Raw genomic sequence first — 14,227 nt, 5'->3', positions numbered from 1 at the left:
TCCTCCACCCCAGCTTTGAATGTGGGACAAGACAGGTTCAGATGTCCCCGGTGCCCTTCCTGATCCCACTCCGGAGCCTGGTCTGTGCTCGCCTGAGGGTGGGAGCCTGGTCGGTGGAGTGTCCCGGCTGACAGAAGGTGGCTGTGTCACCGGAGGGCGGGGCGACCTTGGGCAAGTGCGAACTGGTCAGTTCCCTCATCTGTAAAATGGGGATAAGAATAGGAGAAAGTTAATATACATAAAGGGCCTCTAACTCTGCTGGGCACTTAGCAAGCACAATGCAAAGGTTTATTGAATAAACAGGACTGCCAGGATGTTTGTAGGGCAGGGCCCAAGATCCAAGACTGCAGGTGGCGAGGCCTTTGGGATCGAAATTATGGTGAAAGTCTCCTCAACAGACACGAGCCCCGGCTGAGTGTTTCGGCAGCTTGATGTCCTGCTCTCTCTGGGTCTCGGTTTCTCCACCCACCAATGGGAGACAAGGCTGTGTCAGGTGAAGCTGTGCCCAGCCTGCTCCGACCTGTAATTTATAACATCAGCTGCCCTTAGTTGACTTCCTATTATATGTCAGACATGGTGCTGAGTGCTTTACAGTCAGTCAGTCATTTCACTTAATCCTCACAACGACTCTGTAGGTGGGCATTGTTCCACAGATAAAGAAATTGAGGCTCAGAGAGGTTAAGCAATGTGCCCAAGATCACACAGCTAGCAAGAGGTGAAGCTGCAATTTGAAGCCAGGTCTGCCTGACTCCACAACCTGACCCCAATGCCCTTTAGGCCATGTCACTTGATCTCTCATTAGATCCTTATCCAGGGATGTGTTGTGTAATTTAGGATTGCTGGGGTTGGGGGAAGGGCGTAGACAGGGGGACAAAAGAGAGGGGTAGATGTGAGCTACCCCTACCCGACCCCAGGCTTAGTAGCCTTCCATTTGACATCAGCTTATTCCCAGAGGTCACCTGGTGACTGGAGGAAGGCAGGGAGTTGAAAATGAATCCTCTTCCGGAGGGGCTGAGGACACCCCGGGGGGGCCAGGGGAGAGCCTGAGACCCAATGGAAAAGACCAGGCAGAGCTGTTGCCGAGGCCCAGCTCAGGTGCTGGCATCTGGGCTGCGCAGGAAACCCAGGGGGACACAGCCCATCTAAAGCCCCTCCTGCTTGCTCCCTCCCATGGATCCCCAGTCATCTGGTCCCTCTTGGGCCCACTTGGCCTCCCCTCCCGCGTCTCCAATGGCAGCAGCTTTGGGGGGAACACTGTCCCATGGGGCCCGATGCTGTGCTAAGTCGTTGTTTATGAAGAGGAAACAAGGCCGACTGCATTTTTTAAAGAGGCTCCAGGGAGCTGTAGCCGCCCATGAACCTCTGTACACACTTAGCTGTTGGAGTGAGGACAGTGAGCCCTGGGGGTCACAGGTGGGGTGGGGGCTCAAGCAGGGTGCACTCATGAGAATGAACATTTGACTGTGTTCATGGATGTGTTCAGAGTGTGTCTGACGTGGGGCTGGCAGAGAAACACTTGTTGTAGGGCAGGCGCCGGGCTGGGAGAGGGGCCCTTGCTGGGGCTCCTGGAGATAAAGGTACACACAGAACTACCTTCTGCCTGGAAAGTACAAAAGACGTAGTGAACTCATCGGCTGTGGCACCCAGCAGGCTGGGTCAGGAAGGCTCCCTGGACCAGGGACTGATGAGCCCTCCCTGGGGAAGGACATTCCACACAAAGGGCACAGTGTGTGAGAGGGCCCAGAGGCACAGAAGGTGACAGGTTTGCCACCTGCCGAGATTTCCACGCGGTTAGAGGGCAGAAGGTGGAAAAGATGGCGGGCAGGGGGGTGGCGCTGGACAAAGGCCAGTTGTAAGAGGCCCGGGCAATGTGCCTAGAAGCTTGGATTTTCTGCTGAAGGCAATGGGGAGCCACTGAAGGGAGTCATTTGATCTGCCTGGCCTTTCAAAGATCACTCTGCGATCAGCCGACACCCCAGATCTCCAGAGCTGTGGCTCAAGCCCCTAGACATCCCAGGGGCCTGCGTGAGATTATGCCCTGGATTAGGGGGCGGGGTCGGGGGCAAAGCTTGCTCATAGCCCTGGGACTCAGAGCAGCATATAGAGCTGCTATTCAGCCCAGACTCCTCTTGAGCAACAGATCTCCGCCCCTATTCCACAGATAGCCATGTTAGAAATGCAGCGGGGTGAAAATGATCACATATCAGGAAATCAGTCCATGTAATTAATCATGTCACTTACCAGAGAGGGAAAAGTTACCTGACGATCTTAACAGAAACCCCAAACACATTTGACAGAGCTGAACATCCATCCTGTGAAAACTCTTTCATGAAATAAAAACAAAAGAACATTTCCTTGACGTGATGAAAAACATCTGTCCTCAACCTAACGTCAACAACATTCTTGGCAATAAAACACCAGCGAGAGGTATTCATATTTAAGCCGGAGTGGCACAAGAATGCCTGCTGCTGCCACAATTAGTTTGCATCGTTCTAGAAGTTCTAGCCAACGCAAGAGTACGTTAAAAATACAAATAGAAAGAAGCATAACATTCAGGAAGGAGAAACTGCTATCATTATTTGTTCATGATACGATTGTTTATCCAGAACACTCCAGAGGATAGACTGAAAAACCAGTAAGAGACTATGAAAGAGGTCAGGAAGATGGCCAGTATCAATAAATACGCTAGCAAAATCCAGTTAGAAAATGGAAAAGGGAAAAGAAAACAAAATCCCCAACATGAGGTTTTGGGTTTTGTTTTTGTTTTTCAATTCTTGTGCAGTTAACATGCAGTGTTATCTTCATTTCACGTGTACCATACAGCCATTCAACGGTTCTACATATTACTCAGTGCTAATCAAGACAAGTGTACTCTTAATCCCCTTCACCTATTTCACCCACGCAACACCCTCCCCCCACTGCCCTGCCCCCCCCCCACCCCACGAATTCTTCAGTGATTCCTCGAGCGTGAGCAAATGGAGCGATACATCAGCCCAAGGACGCTCAAAGTTCAAGAATAAGCTCCAAGCACCAGGGACCTGGCTGGGACAAAGGGAGATGGGACACAGGGCAGAGATGGAGAGAGCAGAGAAAGGAGGAAGAGGAGGGTGTCCCGGAGCATCCGCCAGGACTCGCAACTGGTGGGCTTGGGCCGGAAGCTGCCCTGTTAGCAGAAGACCCCAGGCCTTTGGGCCCGATTCCCGCGGCCCTGGCAGACGGCAGCTCGGGACAGTGAGACCCAGGTAGTTCCCAATGGTTCGGTGAACCTGGGCTCACCGAGGGGCAGGACTCGCCCACCGGGGGATCCAGGCTGCACCGGATACGGTGTAGAGGGCTGCAGACACTGATGCAGAATCTACACCCACTACAGGCCACAGACTCCCAGCAAGTGAGATTCTAGCTAAAAGAGTGTTTCTGAACATTTGATGGGCTGATTGCAAATTGTGCTCAGGATTCATTAAAGCTGCCTTTCCAAGAGAACCTGTCAAGGCAAAGAGACATATCCAACCAACCTCCAAGTTCCACTCTGATGCCAAGGGGCTCACTCCCCAGCTCCCTGCCTCCAGACTCCTAGCAACTGGGCCCTGTCTTGCTTGAGGTAGCATGATTCCCCTGGAGGCACCCAGCAGAACTGCTGGTGTATCTGGCACAGGCCATCTGGCTTCTAGGACCTAGTCTCAGAAAGTAAAGCTTGTAGCTTGCTCTTCCATTTTCCGTGGTGTGAGTATGGCATGATATCCCTGTGTGGCTCCTCTCGGATGTTGGGTAATCTCTGTGTTTTCCATCACTCGCCCTCGGAGAAATCCCACAGCCAAAGGCGTGACTACTGGCCAACATTTCAGGGTAGCAAACTCTCTTGCCTGCTTTCTCTTTCTCTTTTGCCCTCACTTACAGACTCCATCTACACTTTAAAAAAAAAACCACTGTCCCCATACCTCAGCACTACTGCCCCTGTCCGGGGTCCAAGGATAGGACAGTCTCCTCTCAGATGACATGTTGCCATTTACAGGGAGGTTCGGTGCAAAGCAGTGGAGCTTCCGTGGTGAAATTTTCGGCACTAGGACAACAGATAGGGGCATTTTAGTTACTGTACTAGGTAAAGACTGAATTATTCAGTGCTTGAAAACAAGAAATTAATGAGAAGCAATGTGGTGCTTCAAACCCCTCAGGAAGCTGTGGTGGCCCCATGGTTGGGAGGAGGGAAAGGGCAGCCGAGAGGAAACAAATATATATCAAGCACCTGCTAGGTGCTTTAACTGTGATGTCCCATGAAATCCACAACCACAGGACATAGGTGTTATTTACACCTGGATCACTTGGATTCCACATCCACAGGCTGTATTCTAAGGCACTGGCCCCTGTCTGCTCCTTAGAAAACTGAGCTTTAGGGGTGCCTTAGGTGACTCAGTCAGTTAAGCATCTGATTTCGGCTCGGGTTATGACCTCATGGTTTGTGGGTTCGTGCCCTGCATCAGGCTCTGTGCTGTCAGCTAGAGCCTGGAGCTTGCTTCAGATTCTGTGTCTCCCTCTCTCTCTGCCCCTTCCCTGATGGAGCTCTGTCTCTCTCCCTCTCAAAGATACATAAACATTAAAAAATTAAAAAAAAAAAGAAAAGAAAACTGAGCTTTAGGCAGCAGCCCCCAATTCTTCACCAGATGCTAATCTCCTCCCCTTGCAAACCTACTTCTCTGCTCTGTTTCCCACCTCCCTCAGTCACCTCATCTACCTTGGTGCCTAGAATTACCCTGTTAATGCTTCCTACACTGGGGATCAGAACTGCCCTCCTATCAGTGCTCGGTAACCGTCCAGGTCTGGCTGTGAGAGGCCACACTCAGCGCCATGCCCTCCAGGAAGGGACCTTTTTAGGCAGAGGACAAAGGGTGGAGCACAGAAAGGGAAGGAGGGCACAGAGTTCTTTTGCAAGCTTTGCCTTTGTGCCCCACTCCCCACCCTTCCCTCTTCTGCAAGCTCATAGATTAGAGTCCACTTCCGAAGCCCGGTATCAGGAAGAAGATTCTACCGGGTGGGTTTGTCTGGCCTAATTCACCACGTCCCCCTGGCTCCTTGGTCTTGTCACCATGGAAACCTTGTGAGGTCACCAGTGTCATTAAAATGGGAGGGAAAAAGTGTTTCTCCCTCTCCCCGAGAGGGCACCCGCTTGGCTCCGGTGGCTTCCGTGTCAGAGTGAGGAGGACAGCATGCAGGGTGAGGGGAGAGATTGCTCCCCATCCTCAGGGATGTATTAACCCCTTGATACCCAGGATGCTGGCTGCTCAGACACAAGCCTTCTGTATCCCTGAACATTTTCAGGCATCCTTGCCCAGAAAGAAAGAATCCCGTATCTTTGCACATGTGTCAAAGCAGGCTCCATGCTACACCCGGAGAAGTGCGAACGGGCTCTTCCCAGGCAACGCTACCAAGTAAATGCTCATCTATCAGACCCAGGTGGTGGTGGGGGCCGCTGTGGGAGAAGAGAGGGGGAGCCCCTCGGCCAAAGTGAGAGCGGGGATCGCTGGTTGGGGCTGACACAGGAGTGGCAGGGGTCAGGGTTGGTGCCATAGACCCTTTAGCCCTTCTTCCCACATGCTCCAACAGACCGTGGATGCTCGCCGGCACTCGAGAGGGCCCAGTGCACCTACTGCTCCCCTCAGAGGTCAGCAGTGGGGCCGACAGCTCCGCTCCTCCTCTCCCCCTCTGTTCTGCACACAAGTCAACTCTGGCCCGTCTTCCTCCCACGATCCGCAAAGTCTCTCGGCTGCCCTCCGGGAGCCCAAATTTCTCTTGCCACTTTCAAGACCCTCCCCAGCACCCACCGCCATGAAATTTCTCCCCAACCGTCCTGTCGGCCAGTAGATCTCCTCCCTCTTCTTGGCACTAGACTCAGGCTGCTTCTTTTAATCACACTGTTCCCCAAGCCTGAGACAACCTCTCCCTCCTATGATGTCTGTGTAATCCCATATTACATTTTTATCATCACTTGTACCATTTCCACAACACCCCACATCACTGCAGGGACGTCGCTAACCCTCCACTACCACGGCCACCACCGCCACCACCATTGGACTCCCTTCCCTGCCACCACCATCACCACGGCCACCATCGCCACCACCGTGATTGCCTTCTAGCTATCAGTGCTCCCCCACGCCCCCGCACCGTCTCCTCACAATGCCGCACCCCCTCTCACCTCCACCGTTACCTGTCACCACCCATGTCTTCACTGCATGACCACTTATCATTACCAGCACTAGGCTGGACTCGTGATCATCACCACCATTTGGAGGGATGTAACATTTCCCTTCATATGATCAGTGGTTCGATCAGTCAGTCAATTTCAAATCCCTCCATGGTGGCCATGGAAGAATCCATATAGGGAGGGGCAGCTGGGTCACATGGCCCCTCATTCTTGCTCCCTGGGTCTAATTGCTCACTGGTTGCCATTGTTGTCACCAAAGTGGGGCATGGGGGCTCTTTCTGTAGCACCTCAGGGCATGACTGAGACATAGCTAGAACGCTAACAGTAAGGGGGCCATAATATGAGCGGCTGCAGAGAGTAGAAATCAGTGAAAACTCGTTCAGTGACACGACAAAAGCCCTTGGAAAGTGCATTCTCAGAAATTTTACTTCTAAGAACCCAACCTAAGGAAATAATTAGATAAATGTGCAAGGATGATGTGTGGGTGTTATAATAGCAAAAACTGGAAACAGTCTAAATGTAAAAAGAAAAAAAGAGATGGCTTTTAAAAAATCACATGGATTAATATGCAGCCATTAAAACAGAAAATATAGATTTATCTCAGGACGTAAAAATATGCTAACTCTGCATTGTTCGTGAACAAAAGCAGGTTTGATATCAGCATTTGTAGAATAGCCCCCCTAGTTCTGAAAAATATAAACGTGTTCGTGAAACAGAGTGAAAATAGTTTATCTTCACAGTTGGCACCAAATTCTTCTTGGACAGGAAACTGTCTTTGTTTAGAAAAAAAAAAAAAAATAGCTTGGTCAACTGTTTAATCAGATGATGGTCGCAAACCACTCAGCATGAGACAAGGAGAGGAAGTCCTTTGGCTCCTAAGGAGGATAGCAGGGAAACACACAGTGATCAGAGAAGGGAGAGAGATAGGGCAGTTGGCCTGGAGGAGATGGGACATGTGTACCAGGAAAATTCCCTGGCCATTTGGGGGGGGGGATATAAGACTTTTGGGGGGGGGGTCCCTGGCCTCTGCTTGCATAGCTGCATATGGGCTACTTTCTCTTCTCTCCCACATCAAATATGTCGTCAGCTTCCAAGTTTTCCATTCATTCAGAATGGACTTGGAGAAGGGGCCCAATTTCAGGTCTGATCCACCCCAAGTGGTTGTTTCTGGTGGGGTATATGATGGGATAGTACCTGCATGATTTAGTTTTGTTTATTTGTATTTTCTGATTTTCTAAAATAAACATTAATGAAAAAAATGTAAATTTCAGGAACCACACATTGGGAATACACCAGAGAGTCCGGAACCAGATCACCTGAGTTTAAAAGAATGGCCCACACCCCCCACCACAGACCCCCAAAGTGCCTGCACATTGTGGGCACAGTCTTGACGCGCCCCCCACCCCCACCCAGGACCATCCATCCAGATGTTCAGTACCTTGGAACCTGGTCCCGAGAGTAACATTCTGGGAAGATACAAGGAATTCCCAATCCTGTGTCTAAACTTAGGTCTGTTTTCTCAGTCTGATATCTGCTCAGAGGACCCACATCTTCCTGTGTGGTTAACACACAGGAAGGGAATGACCCCCTTTTACAGGGGGTGTCCCGCAACTCACAAGGACTTAGGCATTCACAGCATGGTATCTTAAGATAACACATACGACAATTTCAATAATCACACAAAAGATGCACACACGTACCAGCAGTGTGGCTGTGTTTTGGAAGATCACCATCACCACCGTAGCCTCCAGCCCCCTTTTATCCAGCCAGTTCTGCCTCCATTTGGGGTTAGCTTGAGGTGGGCCTGAAGGGACACAAAAAAGAGGAACTGGGGGAGGACTGTTTTGGCCCCATCTCCTGCCGTGTCCCTAATCCGCACAAAACCCTGTGCGGTTCATTCACTTGGTATTCAGTGGAATAATGTAGCTGGTAATGAATTTGTTTTGCATTCAGTTGAATAACACTGTTAGTTATGAATTTATAATTTGCAAAGGGATAAGGCTTTTTTTTTTCTTCGAGGCGTCAGAGAAGCTGTTGCTTACAAACTTGTAATTCGCCGCTGCAAATCCATCTGTAAATGACACTATTGCAAGCCGAAAATCTCTCAGGCACGGGGGATACAGCCTCAGAATTAAATTGTGTGTTTGACAAGAACCTGCTGTTCTGTCCTGCCCCGGCCCCGTCGGCCCCTCCCTTCCTCATGCGTTCAGGCTCAGCCTTGCCAGCTTGACTCTGGCAGTTCGGCTCCCCCCACCCTTACCCCCAAGTCATCCAGTGCCAGCCCCTGAGGGGGTGGGGTGGGGTGTGCAGACGGGCTCGGCCAACACAGGTGTAATCTGGGCCTGTGGAACGAACACAGAAGCCCACTCTCCATTCCCCCTAACTCCTTCTGGGCCTCTGTTTCCCCATCATGGGAGACCCCAACCCCCTTAGAAGTGTTTCCCACAGATTTGTCAGCCAGAGGGGTGGTGACTGCGCCCAGGGGAGTGCCCCCCCCAACCAGGACTGAGCCCAGACTACAGGAAAAGGGTGGGAGTACTGGCCCGAGGACCAAAAGGACAGTGATCCGTAAGACCTCAGCCCACACAGACTACACGGAGCCGAACCTCTTTGTCTCAACCATTTCTGGGCTCTTGTGTTTTATATTTTGGGTCTTACTTCGTTTTTGCTTCTCCCAATTACTATTCACTCATTTATCTTTTTTTTTCCTTTTTTTAGTAAAAGTTTCTCTTGAAGAGTTAACTCAGGACGAAAATGAAAAGGAGGCTCAACCCATAGCGGCGCTGTAGAAGGAAACTGGTGCCGGGTAGAAAGGCAGGGCTGGGAAAAAACTCGAAGGCGCATCAGCAGGGAGTCAGCCATCCTCGGCACGGGCCAGACACCGATTGGGAGCACCGGGGCACAGCGTAACCTCTGCCGTGGAGGCTCGAGGCTCTGCCAATGATCAGGCAGCGAGGACTGTTTTGATCGAAGGAATCTGTGTATTGTGAGGTCCCATGGCAGAGGCTGTGTGACCTCCGGCAAGTTGCTTAACCACTCTGAACTTCCTCCGTTGTCCGTCAGTATCTGCTGAGCACTTGCATTGTAGGCCGTCAAAAGGATGTACGTGCAGTCTCACGGGGAATCCAGGCATCACATTATTACAAATAACTGGGGGCATAGTCTGGGGGAGAGTCCTGGGAAGGACTGAAATTGAAGCCAGGATCTGAAGGATGAATGGAAGTTAGCTGGATGGAGACGGAGGAAGAGTGCCCCTGGGGCAGAGGGAACAGCATGTGCCACAGTCTAGAGGCAAGACACATAACATGTGCATCCAGGGTGCTGAACGAAGGTCAGTGCGGCTGATGTGCGGGAGTAACAGGAAGCGGGGAGAGTAGCTGAGAGAGCTGCAGGGTCCAGACCACCCAGGGGCTCATGGGCGCCCTACAAATGTGGGATTTCAGGGAGATGTGAAACACGTGACGATTTTAAGCAGGGGAATGATCTATCCGACTCAGTGTTTTGCGATCCTTTTGGCACTATGGGGCTAATGCCTTGAAAGGACCAGTGAGCACGTGGTAGGGGGTGGATTTCATTGTCTGGTGGAGACATGATGGTGTCTCAGACAAAGGGGGTGGCAGCAGAGAATGGAGACAGGGGAAATATGCAGGAGGCAGAATGAGCAGAGGTGGATTTGATGTGGGGGGTGGAGACAGGAAGGTACCAAAAAATTCCAGAGTTTCTGTGAGAGCCGCAGAGATATGGGATCGGGGTTGCGCAGGGGTGGGGGCGGGGGGCTTGTGTCAGAAATATCCCGGGTTTAGTTTTGAATCTGAGCTCCCCGGGAGGCAGAGGATCTCACGAGTCTGGAACCTGGAGAGAATCTGGGCTGGAGATGCGTTTCGGGGATGAGGAGCCTTGTCGGTGGCATCGGCGACCACTAGATGGGTGGGGGCGGGGGGGGCAGGACAGGACGGAGGGGGTAGGATGAGGGTTGAGGATGAACAGGACAACGTAAAGCTGAGCCTGGGGCAACTCCAGTGCTCCGACAGGGCAGGGGGGAAAGCAGCGGAGGCAGCTGAGAGCCAGGGGTGAACACTCAGCCAGCAGAAATCCGGGAAGGCTTGGTGCCCCTGAAGTTGAGGGCAAAGAGGGGGCTGACTAAAGAGGTGGTTAACTAACTGAATGCAGTGGGAAGACAAGTCAGATCAGGACCCGGGGTGGGGTGTCTTGGAGGTCACCGGTGACCTTAGCATTTCACTAGACGAGCGGCACAAGCAGGTGCCAGATCGCTAAGGGAGGGAGAATCAGCGGGGGCTGGGGAAGAAGAGGCAGGGCATCTTGGGGAAGAGACAGCTCTTGGGGTAAGTCTGGCTGTGGAGAGAGGAAAGTCGAGCCAGTGCTTGGAGAGGGAAGTGGGATCTTACTTTTAAGACAGAAGAGTTTAGAAAGCGGTTTAAATGCTGATGGACAGAAACCAGGAGAAAGAGGCGGGGGGCAGGGGGGTGGACGGTGATTTCAGTGACAGGAGAGCAGAGAGTGAGGGGTAATGGATAACATAAGACTCCCCAGAAGACAGGAGGGGATGATAACAACACAGTTTGCTCATGCTGTTGGCAGACTAATGCTGTTAGCGGGGTCTGGGTGTCAAAGGTTCAGGGGAGGGAGGGGTGTGAAGCCTCGGAATGGGCACTGGGGCCTGGGGGGGGTGCTGAGTTATGTGTCCTGTTCCTTCTCTCCAGCTTTTTCCATCCCAGGTCACCTTAAAGCTATTTTGTTTCATAAAGACGTAAGACAAATAAGCATTGTAGAGATTCCATATTCACGAAACATGGCTTGAGAAGTCACTACAGCAGACTCTGCTGGACGTCAAGGAGGACACGGAGGTATCGGCTCTCCAGCAGCTCGTGGTCCGGTGGGGGAGGGTCGGACTCACAGTGACAGTGTAGTGTGGCAAGTGCCGCACTTGCAGTGGACAAGGGCTCTGTGGTGGTGCAGAGGAGGGACCTCACGCACGGCGAGACTATGTCAGGAGGTTCGGGCGGTTGGTCTCCCGGAGAAGAAGAAGGCGAGCATTCCACCCAAAGAGGAGAGCGGGTGTATTGGCTAGTGTGTTGAAGAGCTGCGAGGAGCTCCTCCTGGCAGAAGCGATGGGAGCAAGAGGCCACAGAGAGGAGGTTGCGGAGACAGACAAGGGCCAGCTCCTGAAAAGAGCAGAATGCCAAACTAAGGACACCGGATTTTCCTTGTAGGAATGGGGAAGCCATGGAGGGTCATAAACAGGTAGATCAGAAAGCTGATGTCAGACGGGGCGCCGGCGTGGCTCGGTCTGTTCGGCTTCCGACTTCAACTCAGGTCATGATGTCGTGATCTGCGAGTTCGAGCCCCCGCGTCAGGCTCTGGGCTGGCAGCTCCGAGCCTGGAGCCTGCTTCGGATTCTGTGTCTCCCTCTCTCTCTGCCCCTCCCCTGCTCGTGCTCTGTCTCTCTCTCGCAAAAATAAATAAACATTAAAAAAAAAGGTGGGGGCTGATTCCACCAACAGTGGACTCCACAGAATAAATCTGAAGGTTGGCAGATCCATTAGTTGGCCATCAGCTAATGCGGGGGCCAGTGGGTCCAAGACAGGGCCTGGTCATCAGTAGAGAGAAGAAACCTGTCTACACAATTTTAAGAGGGTGGAATGAACAGCACTTAGTGCCCAGTTGGATATGGGAAAGCAAGAGTCTAAGATGATCACAAGTTTCCAGCTTACGTGGAAGGCTGGAGGGTGGCGCCATCGTCCGAGATGGGGGAGATAAGAGGGGGTACATTTGGGGGTGGGAAAGACAATGGGTTCTGGCTTGGGCACACTGAGTTAAGGTGCCTGCATGACATCCTCATGGAAATGTGTAGCAGGCAGGTGGCAATACGGTCTGAAGTTTTGGAATAGTCTCTTCTGGAAATAGCAAATTGGAAGTCAAGAACCTTTAGGGAGTGTGGCAGACTTCCCTCGGGGAAAGTGTACAGAGTGAGAAGAGAGTCCTAGTGAGAATCCTCACGGATCACCAACATCCCAGGGACCAGAGGAAGAAGAATCCTTGAAGCCAACTCAGAAGCGGCACTCAGAGAGGTAGGAAGAGAACCAGGAGAAAATGAGCTATGATGCTATAGAGTAGAGGGTGCCCCAGTTATCAGGGTCGGGACCACAAAACGATCACCTTGGACAGGGGACAAAGAGGGTCTGCTGGTCTTAGCAAGCGCAAGGTCTTGCTCAGTGAGGGTGATTTCAACAATGCAATGACAGCTGAAACCAGGCTGTGAAGTTTAAGGAATGATCGGAAGTGAGGAAGAAGAGGCAACCGGTGTACAAAAATCTTTGGAAAACCTTGCCTTGGCTGGGGAGATTACAGCGAGCAGGAAGGTGACAGAAATGTCCCCAGACATGGCTTCCTCGATAGGAGCCCCACCGCTGTCCAGCTGCAGAAAAACACATGTCGTCGCCTCCTCATTCCGAAATGGCCTTTCCTAGGAGATCAGATATAGGCACTCCTTTACCTGGGGATTTTCTCATGGAAAGTTTGCCTATAATATTATCCATCGATCCCACCTTTGTGTTCAGAAATTTCCCTAGGCTGCAGATATTGACAACAATATTTATGAACACTTACTAAGCCCTGTGCTGAACATGTTACATGGCGTTAGCCCTCAAGATAACTACCAAGATACTTGGTATCTTGATATCTACCAAGAAAGAAGGGAAACTGAGGCTTGGGAAGATTTTAGCAAGTCACGTGGTTAACAGAAAAGCCAGCAAGTGGGCCTTCCAACTCCACTGCCAAAGTGAGAGCTTCTCTATTATCTATTTTCTCTGAACGTGCTCTCTCTGGCTCTGGCTCTGCCTCCCTGGTGCCAGGACCCACTCTTTTTGAGAATTCAGCCTGCAGACTGAATCCTGGTTTCCTCCTGACCTGCATGCCAGTCTCAGTCCTATGCTAGCAGTCACAATGGATTGCGGGCTAATAAAAACAGCTACCATTTTTCTAGCTCTGCCTCCCATGCCCCCACCTGGGGCACAATGCTTGGTGCTTCCTGTTCTTATCTCATTCCATCCCCAAGGCAACCCTATGCAGTCTCTATGACTTTGACCATTTTGCAGATAAGGAACCTCAAGTTCAGAGAGGGTAAGTAACTTCCCCAAGATCACACCGCTAGTAAATGGCAGAGCTGGAATTGAAACCCAAGTCTGCCTGATGCAAAACCTTCCAGTACCCACTCTCCCCTTCCATGGCCACACGGCAGCAGTTCCCAACCTTCGGGTTGCAGGATCTCTGACATCCCACCCTATCCGGGAATCCAATCACTTAGTCATCCGTCAGCGTTCCCTGAGTGTGTTCGTCAGACTCCTATTGGTCGTGTGAGACACAAACCCAACGAAACCAGTCGGAACAATAAAGGGATTTATTGGCTCTTAGAGATGGATAGGATGTAGTTGCAGCTCCCAGGACTGAAAGAAAGGCTGCCAGGCCATAAAAGCCAAGATTGGGACTCAGTGCCACCAGCGTGCTCTCTAAACTCCTCTCCCCTCTGTTGCCTGGCTTGGCTCCTCCAGTTAGTGGGAGAGTTGGCTGTCAGCAAACTTTGCATCCTGGTAGGAAGAAGGCTTCCCTCCCCCCTGCATCTACATATCAATCTCCGGGAACGAGTCTGATTGGTTCCGCTTGGGTAGTGTGCCCACCCCTTGGGCCAATCACTGGTGCTAGAGGATGAGGCTCTTTGACACCTGCAGCCCACCTGCTGGCAATGGGGTAGGACAGTGGGAGTAGCGGGCTCTGCAACGGACGACCCACCAGGTCTATGTGACAACACGGGGGAGTTTCCCAAAGGAAGGGGATGTCAGAAGTGGGATGATGGAAAACGGGCTGAAGAGGTAAAAGCCACCGTCACAGTCCACTACACGGGTCCGTGTGAGAGACGGGGGCGGGCACGACACAGACACCATCTTGGGGGAGGTCACAGCCTCCCGAAGAAATAAGGCTTGTAGGCACAAAGCCGTTAAGAAGAACTGATGGCAGCTA

This window comes from Puma concolor, chromosome B3, assembly GCF_028749965.1.
Source record: "Puma concolor isolate L17-30 chromosome B3, mPumCon1.1.hap2, whole genome shotgun sequence".
NCBI classification, from domain to species: domain Eukaryota; kingdom Metazoa; phylum Chordata; class Mammalia; order Carnivora; family Felidae; genus Puma; species Puma concolor.
The sequence above is the reverse complement of the archived record's forward strand: the minus strand, read 5'-3'. Positions refer to the sequence as shown.